The sequence below is a fragment of the Microcaecilia unicolor genome, chromosome 13 (genome assembly GCF_901765095.1).
Source record: "Microcaecilia unicolor chromosome 13, aMicUni1.1, whole genome shotgun sequence".
Classification (NCBI taxonomy): Eukaryota; Metazoa; Chordata; class Amphibia; order Gymnophiona; family Siphonopidae; genus Microcaecilia; species Microcaecilia unicolor.
This window is the reverse complement of record NC_044043.1, coordinates 16,874,714-16,887,013: the sequence shown is the minus strand read 5'-3', so window position 1 is coordinate 16,887,013 and position 12,300 is coordinate 16,874,714. Positions and strand designations below refer to the sequence as shown.

At 42.2% G+C, this 12,300-nt stretch overlaps 1 protein-coding gene across 3 annotated transcripts in view; it reads right to left on the bottom strand.

Moving 5' to 3' along the window:
• Positions 1-12,300, bottom strand: part of RAD51D (RAD51 paralog D) — a 287,517-nt gene that overhangs the window by 107,915 nt on the left and 167,302 nt on the right. The gene's annotated exons all lie outside the window — the stretch shown is intronic.

Sequence of the window (12,300 nt, the reverse complement as noted above, 5' to 3'; positions counted from 1 at the left end):
AAGGATATTACGAGATACCTGCAAAAAGCGGGTCTGCGCTACAGATGGATATATCCTAAGGGTTTGTTGCTAACAGTGGGAAGCCAGACAAAGAAAATCTTGCAACCTGAGGGAGCATGGAAGATTTTGGCTGCACTTGGATGTATGGACCTGCCGGAGATACCTGAGGCTTCCCAGAATTTCAGCAAAGACAGGCCCCCTAATAGTAAGGGGGGCTGGATCACACGGGCTGGAGGAAGAACTAACAAGAGTCCACCACGTGTGGACAGTGAGACTGAAACGGCTGCAGGCACCTGAAAAGGAAAAAAATGCTGGAGGGCAATGGCCCGGAGTTAAAGCTGAGTAAAAACACTTCTACAACCAGGGACTTACTGTTAAGATTTACAAAAGGTTTTGGCATATAGGGGATATGTGGGAGCATGAATGGGGAAAAGCATGATGTATGTTGATGAGTGATGGGGTATGTTGGGGATAAAGAATGGAAAGGGAACCCATCGGAACGACACTTCCTTAGGGATATCACTGGCAGTTAAGGCTAGTGAACAGACGAGGGGATTTTCGGGGAGGGGGGTGGGACAGGGGAGGGAAGGGGAGGTGGGAGGGATAACAGTTGGTTCATGGAATGTAAATGGCATGAATACTCCAGAAAAAAGAAGTATCATAAACAGGGAAATTCGTAAAATGCAATGGGATATCAGTATGTTGCAGGAGACACACATTCAAAAGAAGGATGAGCGGTTAATACAATATAAGAATTTGGGGAAGAGCTACTTTTTGGCGGACCCTAGAGGGGGGAAAAAAGGAGGTCTTGCAATCTATATAAAAGATACGGTCCCTTTTGTTCATGAACAGACCTATTCAGAAAAACAGGGCAGGTGCATTGCGGTTAAAGGTAAGATCAATAACCAGCTAATTACTTTGGTGAATATCTATGCACCCAATGAGGGAGAGGGGGCATTCTTTGAGACCCTAAGGTTAGATTTACTCCAATTTGTGACGGGCAATGTAATTTTAGGGGGAGATTTCAATTGGGCATTAACAGATCTTGACTACTCTAAGGGCAGGAAGGGTGGTAGACAGGCTAATACGTCTAAATTACTAAGACTGGTTAAGGAGCTAGATTTAATCGATGTCTGGAGAATGCAACACCCCGGACAGCGGACCTACTCCTTCTACTCACATGCGCAGCGCTCATACACACGGATAGATACAATCTGGGGATCCCGCAACTTATGGGGTAAAGTTCGGGACTCTGATATTGGGAGCATACATACCTCGGACCATGCCCCTATATGGATCTCATGGAAGGGATTGGGGAGAGAACGGGGACAAACATTTTGGAGATTAAATGAATCCTTACTTGATTCTGCAGAGGCATGTGGGGAAATTCGAAGGGTGATATGGGAATATATGGAGGACAATGATACAGGGGATGTAACGGATGGGACCCTATGGGACGCCTTGAAGGTGGTGGTAAGAGGTCATTTGATTAAGAAAGGTAGTCAACGGAAAAAAGAGGGTCAAGTCCAGGAATTGAGGGTACGACAAAGATTGGCTTCTTTGGAAGCCCAACATCAGGGAGGGCGGTGTCCTGAAGCGATAAGGGAGCTGCGAGAATGCAGGGCAGAGCTACAACAAATACAAATTAGACAGATGGAATACCATAGAAAGTTAATAAAACAAAAATTTTTTGAATTCAGCAATAAAGCTGGCAGGATGTTGGCACGCAATTTGCGGCAAAGGGTAGTGGGAAACACTATAACTAAAATAAAGGGAGCGGGAGACGGTTTGATGTATCAGGACAAAGAAATTAGGGAACAATTTGCCCGATATTATGCAGCTCTTTACTCATCAGAAGCGAAAATTACAGTGGAGAAGATTCAAGAATATCTAGGTGGGATAGGATTAAGAAGCCTAACTGAGCAACAGAGGGAGTCCCTGGACAAACCCATAACGGCAGATGAGATAGATAAAATTATTAAGGGCTTGAAAGGGGTAAAGCACCTGGACTTGACGGGTACACGGCTAAATTCTATAAGATACTGGGACAGGAGCTAAGGCCACTATTAGTGCGGGTAGGGAATGAATGCTTCAAATCAGGGACCCTACCGAGGAGCATGTATGAGGCGGGGATTTCAGTTCTTCCCAAACCTGGGCGAGACCCAACAATATGTGGTTCATATAGGCCAATTTCTCTCATAAATATAGATATTAAAATATTAGCCAAGGTAATGGCAGAGAGGATTAATAAATGTCTCCCTCAGTTAATCCACACGGATCAAGCAGGTTTTATACCTAAGAGACAAGTAGCTGATAACATAAGGAGAACCCTAAATATTGTTTGGGAGGGCCAAAATAGGGAGGAGGCTTTGGTGCTGTTAACAAATGACGCAGAAAAGGCCTTTGATCGGGTTGAGTGGATTTACCTGTGGGAGGTATTAAAAGCCATGGGATTTGGGCCAGGGATCATATCATGGCTAAGGGGATTGTATGCGAGACCTGTGGCCAGGATAAAGGCGAATGGAGGGTATTCAGATCAAGTGCAGATACAAAGGGGTACCAGACAGGGCTGCCCCCTCTCTCCCTTGCTTTTTGCCATTGCGATCGAGCCTCTTGCACAGAAGGTTCGGGAGACAGCTCAAATAAAGGGCCTCTGTGTGGGGGATAGGGAACATAAAATAGCTCTGTTTGCAGACGACATTCTTTTTTACGTGAGTCACCCAGAGGTGTCGTTAACAAACATCTGCAAAGAGATCAAAGTTTTTGGGGAAATGTCTGGATTTAAAGTCAATTATGATAAATCAGAGGTGTTGGGAGTGGTGGGGCCCCCTTCAGATACTGAAGCTATGTTGGAAAAATTTCCCTTCAGGCAAGCTCGGGAGAACTTTAAATATCTGGGCATTTGGATTCCTAGGGACCTAACAAAGTTATATGGATTAAATTACGATCCCCTATTTAGGGAACTGCGCACAGACATGAGTCGATGGAAGAATGGGCTGCTGTCCTGGTGGGGCAGGATAGCGGTGGTTAAGATGAACTTGGTCCCGCGAATGTTGTTTCTTTTCCAAACGTTGCCTTTGGAAGTTCCACCAGTGGTTTTGAATAAATTACAATCAGATATTTCCCGGTTTGTATGGGGGGGTAGGAGAGCAAGAACTTCGAAAAGAATTATGTGGAAGGGAGTAGAGGAAGGGGGAAGAGGACTACCCAACTTAATATGGTACTACCAAGCAGCCCAATTGAAACAAGTGGCGGAGTGGAGTAAAGGAGATAGATCACCAGTGGCGACCTTAGAGCAAAGCCTGGTTCCAAGGGGTAATTTGGAGAAAGGAGTATGGGGGTCCGGACGGATGTGCAGTTTACTTCAGGGGAATAGTAGTCCCTTTGTGTCACACCTGCTACATACCTGGGATGTATTAAAAAATAAATTCCGGAAGGGGGTGAAAACCTCTACTTTGGCGCATATAACCCATGAAGATGAGTTCCACGCAGGACAAGAGGGGGGGGTATTTCGTGAGTGGAACCGAAAGGGCCTGCGGAGATTTAGGGATCTTATGTCGGATGGGGTAATGCGAGACTTTAAGACATTAAAGAGGAAGTTTGATTTACCAGAATCAGATTATTTTGCATACATACAGGTTAGACATTTCATGACGGGACAGGGGTGGTTGACATCGGACCCGAGGGAAAAGGAGCAATTGGAAAATATTTGGGTGACCCTGGAAGGTGGGAGGAAAGGAATTTCAAGGTTATATAAATACATTAGGGAAGAGAAGATGCTCAAATTGCCCTATATGAATGCATGGGAACGTGATTTAAATATGGAAATGAGTGTGAAGGAGTGGGAGAGGATGTGTTTAGAGGTGAAAAAAGCATCGGTGTGTGTACTAATTAAAGAAAATGCATATAAAGTTTTAAGTAGATGGTATTACACACCCGATAGGCTAAAGCGAATGTATCCTATGGTATCTAATCGATGTTGGAGGTGTGAAGCAGAAATAGGAAATTTCTTACATGTCTGGTGGTCATGTCCTCTTATACAGACTTTTTGGGTGGAAATTGCTATGCATTTGACGCGCATATTGGACACACAGTTCCCGGTAGAACCTACGTGGTGTTTGTTGGGATGGGGAAATAAAAGGGGCCAGAAGTGGCAGAAGAGGCTTAAAAGACTGGGGTTGGCAGCCGCCAAGCTGGAGATAGCAGCCCATTGGAAACAAAGACTGGGACCTACAATCACAGACTGGACAATGAGAATCAAGAACATTGTGGGCCTAGAACAATTGACTGACAAAAGACAAGGCAGATATAAGCCAGATGCGAAAGAATGGTCTCAAATAGAACGATTATGGAGTAGTGAATTACCTGTATAGGAGATTTTGCCAAGAGGGAATAAGGGTGGAGCAGGGGGGGGGGGGGGGGGGAGTTGATTTGGGTGGGAGGGTGGGTGGGTAGGGAGAAAATTATCAAAAAAGATTGTGATTTACAGTTGATGTTGGATTTTATTTGCTGGACATGTCAGAGCAGTCGGTTGGCTGTTCTGGCAATCAGTGTATTTTTTCCATTATGTTGTGTTCAATAAACAATTTCAAATTTTAAAAAAAAAAAACCTAAGCGTTGCCATATTGGGACAGATTGAAGATTCATCAATCCCAGCATTCTGTTTCCAACAGTGGCCAATCCAGGTTACAAGTACCTGGCAGGATCCCAAAACAGTAAAATAGAGTTTATACTGCTTATCATAGAAATACAAAAAATGCAGAAGAATGGCTATACTTAATCTCAAAAAAACTTTGTATAATTACACAACACTGGTCGGATTAAGATCTATTACAATAAAGGACTACTTGGCTATAGAGGCTGTCTCATAGTATCTTAGACGTCCCAATATACCATTTATTGGTTTAATTCAAAGGACTATGTGTGTTTCTAATCATTGGTAGCCTCCAACCATCCAGTAGTACAAAAAAATGCTCATATGCGTCTATAAATTTAAATCGAAGTCTGTACTACTGTTCAAATATTCCAAAAAGTCAACATTACTGTAGCAAAATGCAAATAATGCACTAAAGGTACTTAGCTTGCGGGCTCCAGGTTATCTTCAATTGTTTTCTGAAGCTGGAGCTTCCCAAGTTTCATCGTAACTGAATAAAGTTTGACTAGCAACTCCGATGCCGTTATACGCCCGACAGGACCCTGTTTCGCGGTCTCTGGCTTTGTCAAGGGCATAAATTACTGCAAACGGAAACGAAATTGTAAGTGTTAAAATCAAAATAAACGACATTTAGTTAACATATATTTGCTAAGCCCTCCCGGCATCTGGACTCACAGTATCCTCGGCTGAAATCAATCTGTTGCCAGCTAAAATGGCGCTGGCGTTTTGAGTTATATCTATCTAGACTCCACCTCTATAAGCTACGTCAGAGGCAGCAACTCCAATCATCGTGGCGTTTACATATGAATCTGTGTTTCTCGGGACTACGTCACAAACAGCTGATCAAAAGTAGAGTTAAAGTTAAACTCAAAATCAAAGCTAAGTACCTTTAGTGCATTATTTGCATTTTGCTACAGTAATGTTGACTTTTTGGAATATTTGAACAGTAGTACAGACTTCGATTTAAATTTATAGACGCATATGAGCATTTTTTTGTACTACTGGATGGTTGGAGGCTACCAATGATTAGAAACACACATAGTCCTTTGAATTAAACCAATAAATGGTATATTGGGACGTCTAAGATACTATGAGACAGCCTCTATAGCCAAGTAGTCCTTTATTGTAATAGATCTTAATCCGACCAGTGTTGTGTTATCATAGAAATAAGCAGTGGATTTTTCCCAAGTCCATCTTCATAATGGCTTTTGGACTTTTCTTTTAGGAAGTTATCTAAACCCGTTAAGCACTGCTGATCCTCTACAGCAGTGTTTCCCAAGTTCAGTTCTGGAGTACACCTTGCCAGTCAAGTTTTCAGGATATCCACAATGAATATGCATGAAAGATTTGCATATAATGGAAGTAGTGTATGCAAAACTAGTTCATGTATATTCACTGTGGATATCAACCTGACTGGCAAGTGGTACTTCAGGACTGGACTTGGGAAACACTGCTGTACAGGAGGAGGCTGGCAACCTCAGTCCTCAAGTGCTGTAAGCCAGTTGGATGTTCAGGATATCCACAATGAATATGCTTGAGATGCATTTGCATACAATGGAGGCAGTGCATGCCTATTCATTTCAAGCATATTCAGTGAAGTTGCTAACTCAGTTCTACAGACAAAGGAGTAGCACATTTGAGACAGACAACTTGAATACAGGAACAAAAGGAGGGCTGTGGTCTACTAAATACAGCAAAAAAAAAAAAAAAAAAAAAAAACCCCAATGCTTTCTTTTGAAACAGAATGGAGCAGAATTCTCTAGAATTACTTCAGGAATGGTTATTTCTACAGGGTTTTCAGGTTCCAGGATACTCACAGCCCAGTATTCAGCAACATTTAACTGGGTAAGGGTAATGCATTTGATATACTTTCTATGGTACAGTTTACATATCAGCAAAAACACTTAAATGGAAGCAGCAAAAGAAAATGATATTTACCATTCTCTGGTGCCTCTGAAAACTGTCCTCATACTGCCTCCACTCTCTCTGTGTTCATTCAAAGGAATTTGCCCAGATAACTAAAGAGTTAGCTGGGTGAATGAACTAGGTTGAAAATGTTCTTTCACTTAGCATGCACATGGGTACAGGGCAAGCTTAAATTATGAGGCAAACTAGGCAGTGAACAAGGGTGATGCTGTGGGAAGAGGGCAGCAAAGAACAGCTGCATTCAAACAAAACAATAGGTCCTGACAGGCACACAAATGCCAAGAACTACAGGAAAAACAGGCAATTTTCAAATATCCCATTTACCTGGATAAATAGCTTTTTGGAAAATTGTCCTATTTGTGAGGTTTACCAGGATTCAAGTCCATGGTTTTGTGTATCACAGACTAGGGGACTTGCAGCAGAATCACAGAAGCCACTTAGGGCCAGATGCACTAAACTTTACGAGCCAATAACGAGCAAGCAGTAAACCCTGGCATGCACTAAATACTTTTTTCCAATGAGGGTAGCAGCTAACAAAAACGGAATGCAGATGAGCAAATCGTGTAGAAACCCTGTTGTAATGAGATGCACTAACATTTTCCGATTGCCTTAACGCTGGAAAATCTAACGAGAGGTCTGTACCTCTCGTTGGGGCTGCGTGGGATTGGAAAAATTATTAAAATGTTAAAAAAAAACCTGGAAGTCTCTGAGCCAATCCCTGCGCATTTAGCTGAGCTAAACACGCTGTGATTGGCTCAGAGACTTCTCAGCTGAGTGAAGCACGGGCAAAAAGGATGTTTTTATTATTCCAGGGTTGAATGATGTCCAAAAAAGAGCCTGCAGCATCGGAGCCTGTTTGATTTTTTTAATAAAGCTTTGCTTTAAAAAAAAAGTCCATTTTGTGCGTCCTCCCCCGCAATAATAAAAACGTGCTTTTTGCCCGTGCTTCACTCAGCTGAGAGACCTGGAAGTAAGGGAGGGCCATCCAAGCAAATAAGAGCTGTGATGAGTGGTTAGAGAACCGGTCTTATAATCCAGAGGTGGCGGGTTCAAATCCTACTAATAGTTTTGTTAAAATTGGAGTTATTTATTTTCTCCCTGTTTTTATTTTATTTATTTGAACATTTGTTAGTCTGCCATTCATGAACCAACAACTTCCAAACTGCACTTGCTTGCTATGAGTGAAATTTCAGTCAACACATTAGCAGAAGCAGCATTGGAGCCTGTGATTTTTTTAATAAAGCTTCGCTTAAAAAAAAAAAGTCCATTTTGTGCGTCCTCCTCCGCAATAATAAAAACGTATTATAAAGACGTATTTGGCATGGGCAGAGCAGCCAGCATAATGCTTTGCTGCTCTGCGCATGTTTGACCGGCCGATTCTCCGACTGTTTTAAGAAGGAATAGAGAATGCAAGTGAGCTACAATGAGTAGCTCATTTGCATTCCCTTTCCTTGATGCATAGCTGTTCCCTACCGATTCGCTATGGAATTCGGTACGGAACGGCTCTAATGACGACTTTAGTGCATCTTGGCCTTAGTGGCAACCCAAGTTTAAGGAATTCCAGTGATAACAAGAAATGCCTGTCCCCACTGGACCAGCAAGAGGTTGTGTCTAATTAGTGATTATATAAAGGAGAGCCATGCAGATACCACAGGGGTGGGCAACCTCAGTCCTCAACCATGTCAGGTTGTCAGGATTTCAGAATTTTCCCCAATGAATATGCAGGAGATCTATTTGCATACAATGTAGGCAGTGCCTGCAAATAGATCTCATGCGTATTTGCAGGCACTGCCTACATTGTATGTAGAACTGAGGTTTCCCACCCCTGACATACACCAGTGGGCCTGCCCAGTGTTTACTGTTACACAATTCTTTACTTCCTAGTAGGAGTGCTTTGTGCCTAGTTCGTGCTCCACACCCAGTTCTTGAGCCATTTCTACCTTGGGCCTAGCCGCTCCATTCATCATCCTGCCCAGGAGAGGTACTAACACCACTATATTATTATTATTAGCATTTGTATAGCGCTACCAGACGCACGCAGCGCTGAACATATATACAGAATAAAGTATGTTCATTTTGTTCAGGATTGTATTGGGAAGGGTAATATTGGGGTAATCATGACTGACTTTAATCATCAAACTCTTAGAGGGAAACAGATAATGCTGCTAAATATTCCCACTAACACTGCACTGTCTGTGTAGTGCCAAGGTAGTCGGGGGTGGGGCCAGCATCTATCTGAGCACTGGCACTGAAGGTTGCTGAGTAGCTAACCTGGCAGATAGAATTAAATATCAGCTTGTACCTGGTCTGAGGCTGCTCCCTCCCTCCCACTCCCCTGCCCCAGAGAGCAGTGGTCCACCCTCCCTTCCCCGAGTCTACCTTAATATTTCATGCTAGTCTAGTAGTGTTACAGGCAGAAGCAATGCCCACTCACTCCTGCCAATGCTAGCTGTGTCCTCTAGTGGCAGGCTCATGGTATTGTGGTAGTACCTTAAGATTGCTGCTAGAGGTCATGGCAGCCATTTTGATGATGGAGCTGGCATTGCTCCTGCCTGAGACCAACATGGGATATTAAGATAGATGCGAGGGAGAGTGGGGGTGGGATGCTCATTCCCTTAAAGAGATCCCAGATGATATTCAGCCAGCTCCCATATAAATGTCTTATGCAGGTCTCGACTGAATATCAGCTAGGACCCGCATCAGTCCTAGAAGCCATAAGATGACTAGCTGGTCCTGGATATTCAATGTCAGTGCAACATGACCCAGCAATGAATATTTGGGTCTAATTCAGCCTGTGACAGTAAGCACATAAAAAAAAAAACCTGCTGACCACCATTAACTGAATATTGACCAATCTAGTTATATGACACTGTCCTGTAGGAGTATTTCCCTGGATCTCACCTGTATAAGGCCTGAGGCCTGGTTAAGTCATGAACTATCTTTTCTGAAACATTTCTTCCTGGCACAACTGTGCTGACTTCAAGGACATGGTGTTTACTTGAATTTGCTCTCCACTTTATCTCCTGGGAGGCTGCAGAGACGACAGTTTCACAGAAAGACATATTTTCAAAGCACTTAGCCTACCAAAGTTCCATAGAAACCTATGGAACTTTGGAAGGCTAAGTGCTTTGAAAATATGCCTCAGAGTGTCCTATCTTGTGTGAACTGTGAAGGAAAGTTTTGCACAGCAAACCATGAATGAGGTAATACTAACTGTTTATCTCAGTGGCGAGACCACAACTGATAAGGTGGTCTTTTTGGAAGCTCAAGGCCCCTCAATGCAATAACCATATGTAACCTGAAGGACAGGGGTACACGGTACCTGATTGGTCCCTGATTGTCACCTGGGGGACCCGGAAGGCAGTGCCAACCCAGGACGGAGGGAGAGTTTTGAGTTAACAAAGGAAAAGAGAGGAAGATCTTATGGTGTATGCATCTCTTTGAGAAGTGGGACCAAATTGCTCAAACACCTGTGAACGGTATCTCTCTGTGCTGATTGTAGTACAAAGAAGTATTCAGAAATAGCTTTGCGGCTTTCCAAAGCTGGCTTTAAGACTTTGAAAAGGTCTTTTCAATGAGGAGTGAATGTTGGTGATTAGCGTCCCTCACTAGCCTTTCTCACCCAGTGGGGTTCCTCATGGATCACAGGTTTAATTGCGTTCCAGCATAGCCATTTGGAAATACAAAGACACTTGGGCTTTGCATTTAAGGAACTGAACGGAGTAAATCAGTATAAACATTGATAGACATTTGAACTGGGACTTAAGAAGAATATCAGAAGTACATCGGAAGACATTGATTTGAAAAGGTTCTGAAATAAGGCAGAGAAACTGCTGTATAGTAAATGTATTGTATTGAAAAGTGAATATAGAACTTAAATGGTTAATTAACAAGGGAACATGTAAAGACACTGTGAGATATGTGTGAATGCAATGTGAGAATGTGAGTTTTGAGGGTAGAGGTATTAGGCACAAGTAATAAAATAAAAAACAAGTTTAAGATATTAAAGGTGTAAGGAGTACTTTATATAAGTAGTTTATTTATTTTTGAACATTTATACCCCACTTTTTTCCCCTTGAAGCAGACTCCAAGTGGCTTACAATGCACAGGTGAATCAAATACAATTACATTAGATAGAGCAGAAGGAAAAGGGAAGAGAGACTAAGATGGACGGTGGAAATCCAGATGTTGATTCCTCCTATGTAGTCACTCACAGCTTTATTATACTGAATCAGGGGTGCTACTGTGCTGATTATCAGCAGCAACTCATGCATGCAGCACACATGTAACATGAACACAACATGAAAAAGGGACGGTGATCTAAGATATAAAACATATCTCCTAAAGTACATTCTATGAAATAAAATATAATAAAAAATATTAAATCTAGTAATTAGACTAAAAGAGAAAGCAACATGGGCAAAATTGTGTCTTGCCTACTCTAGCCAGTATGTCCATTTCAAGAAACTCCAATCAATCATTAGTTGGACTGGCTGGTGGTTTTTTTTTTCATTTTTTTAAATAGTATATGGTTGTTTAACCTCTAAAGACACTAGCCTCTTTTAAAATATAAGAGCTTCCTCTCCACCCCTTATCTCCTTGATTGTTGAGGGACCAGCACTTATTCTGAATTGGAGGGGGGTACAATGGATTCCAAGTTCCACTCTAGGAATTAATGAGGAGCTGGAGCTGGGGAAGCCTTTTATTGATTTGACTCAGTCACAAGATGTGTGTTCAACTTCTTCTTCCCCTAATTTCACCTAGAGAGGTGACAAATGTGGCATTGTGGAGGTTAATTAGAAGAATGGAATCTATCCTCACTAATTATTTGTTCCAGTTGTGTATGTTTTCAGGTATCACTGTCTCTAAATTTGGGTTGGTTGAGGGTGAACTTAGTACCATCAATGTATGGATTCTCAAGCCTTCTCACCTAACCTTAGTAGGTGCTGTGCTGCTTTATAACAACTAATTATTTTTTTTATCAATCTTTATTAGTTTGCATAGAAAAACAAATCAGAAAGAAACAGTACAAAAATGGGGAACTAGTGCACCTTGCACAGTGTAAAAAAACACCAAATACAACATGAAGTGCTCCCATACCAGTTTGAAGAAGCACCCAACCAACCTCAACCCCCCAAACCCTTCTCATTAGAGAATATGAAAAACAACAAAAGTATCATCCACTGTTGTTCCTTCACTGGACACCAACATCCAAATTCCACCCCCCTTCCCCTGCTGAATTAGCCTTTGACCCATTCTTCTCTTGGTAGGTCAAATTTGCCATGGTGTCGATCAGTCAATTGCTCCAGATCACAAATCACCTTTAATCTTTGAATCCAATCCTGAAAGCTGGGGCCAGTAGATAGCAGATAAATGAAAACTCTCTCGCACTTAGCATCTGCCAAACACATTTGCTGAAATCTGGTCTGCTATTTAAAGCCCCACTTGTAATGAAGTCCCACCAAACAAGCCTTCGGCTCCAGCGGAAATTTTGTGTCAAGACCTCTTTCCATAAAGCATATGGAAACAGTATATGACCACAGAACCACCAAATATTTTATTTATTTTTTTATTGTTACATTTGTACCCCACATTTTCCTACCTATATGCAGGCTCAATATGGCTTACATAGTACCGTCAGAGGCGTTTGCCAAGTCGGTTGATAACAAATACAATACAAATATGAGGTTATATAGTGATCGAGTGAGGTAGTTGTGAAG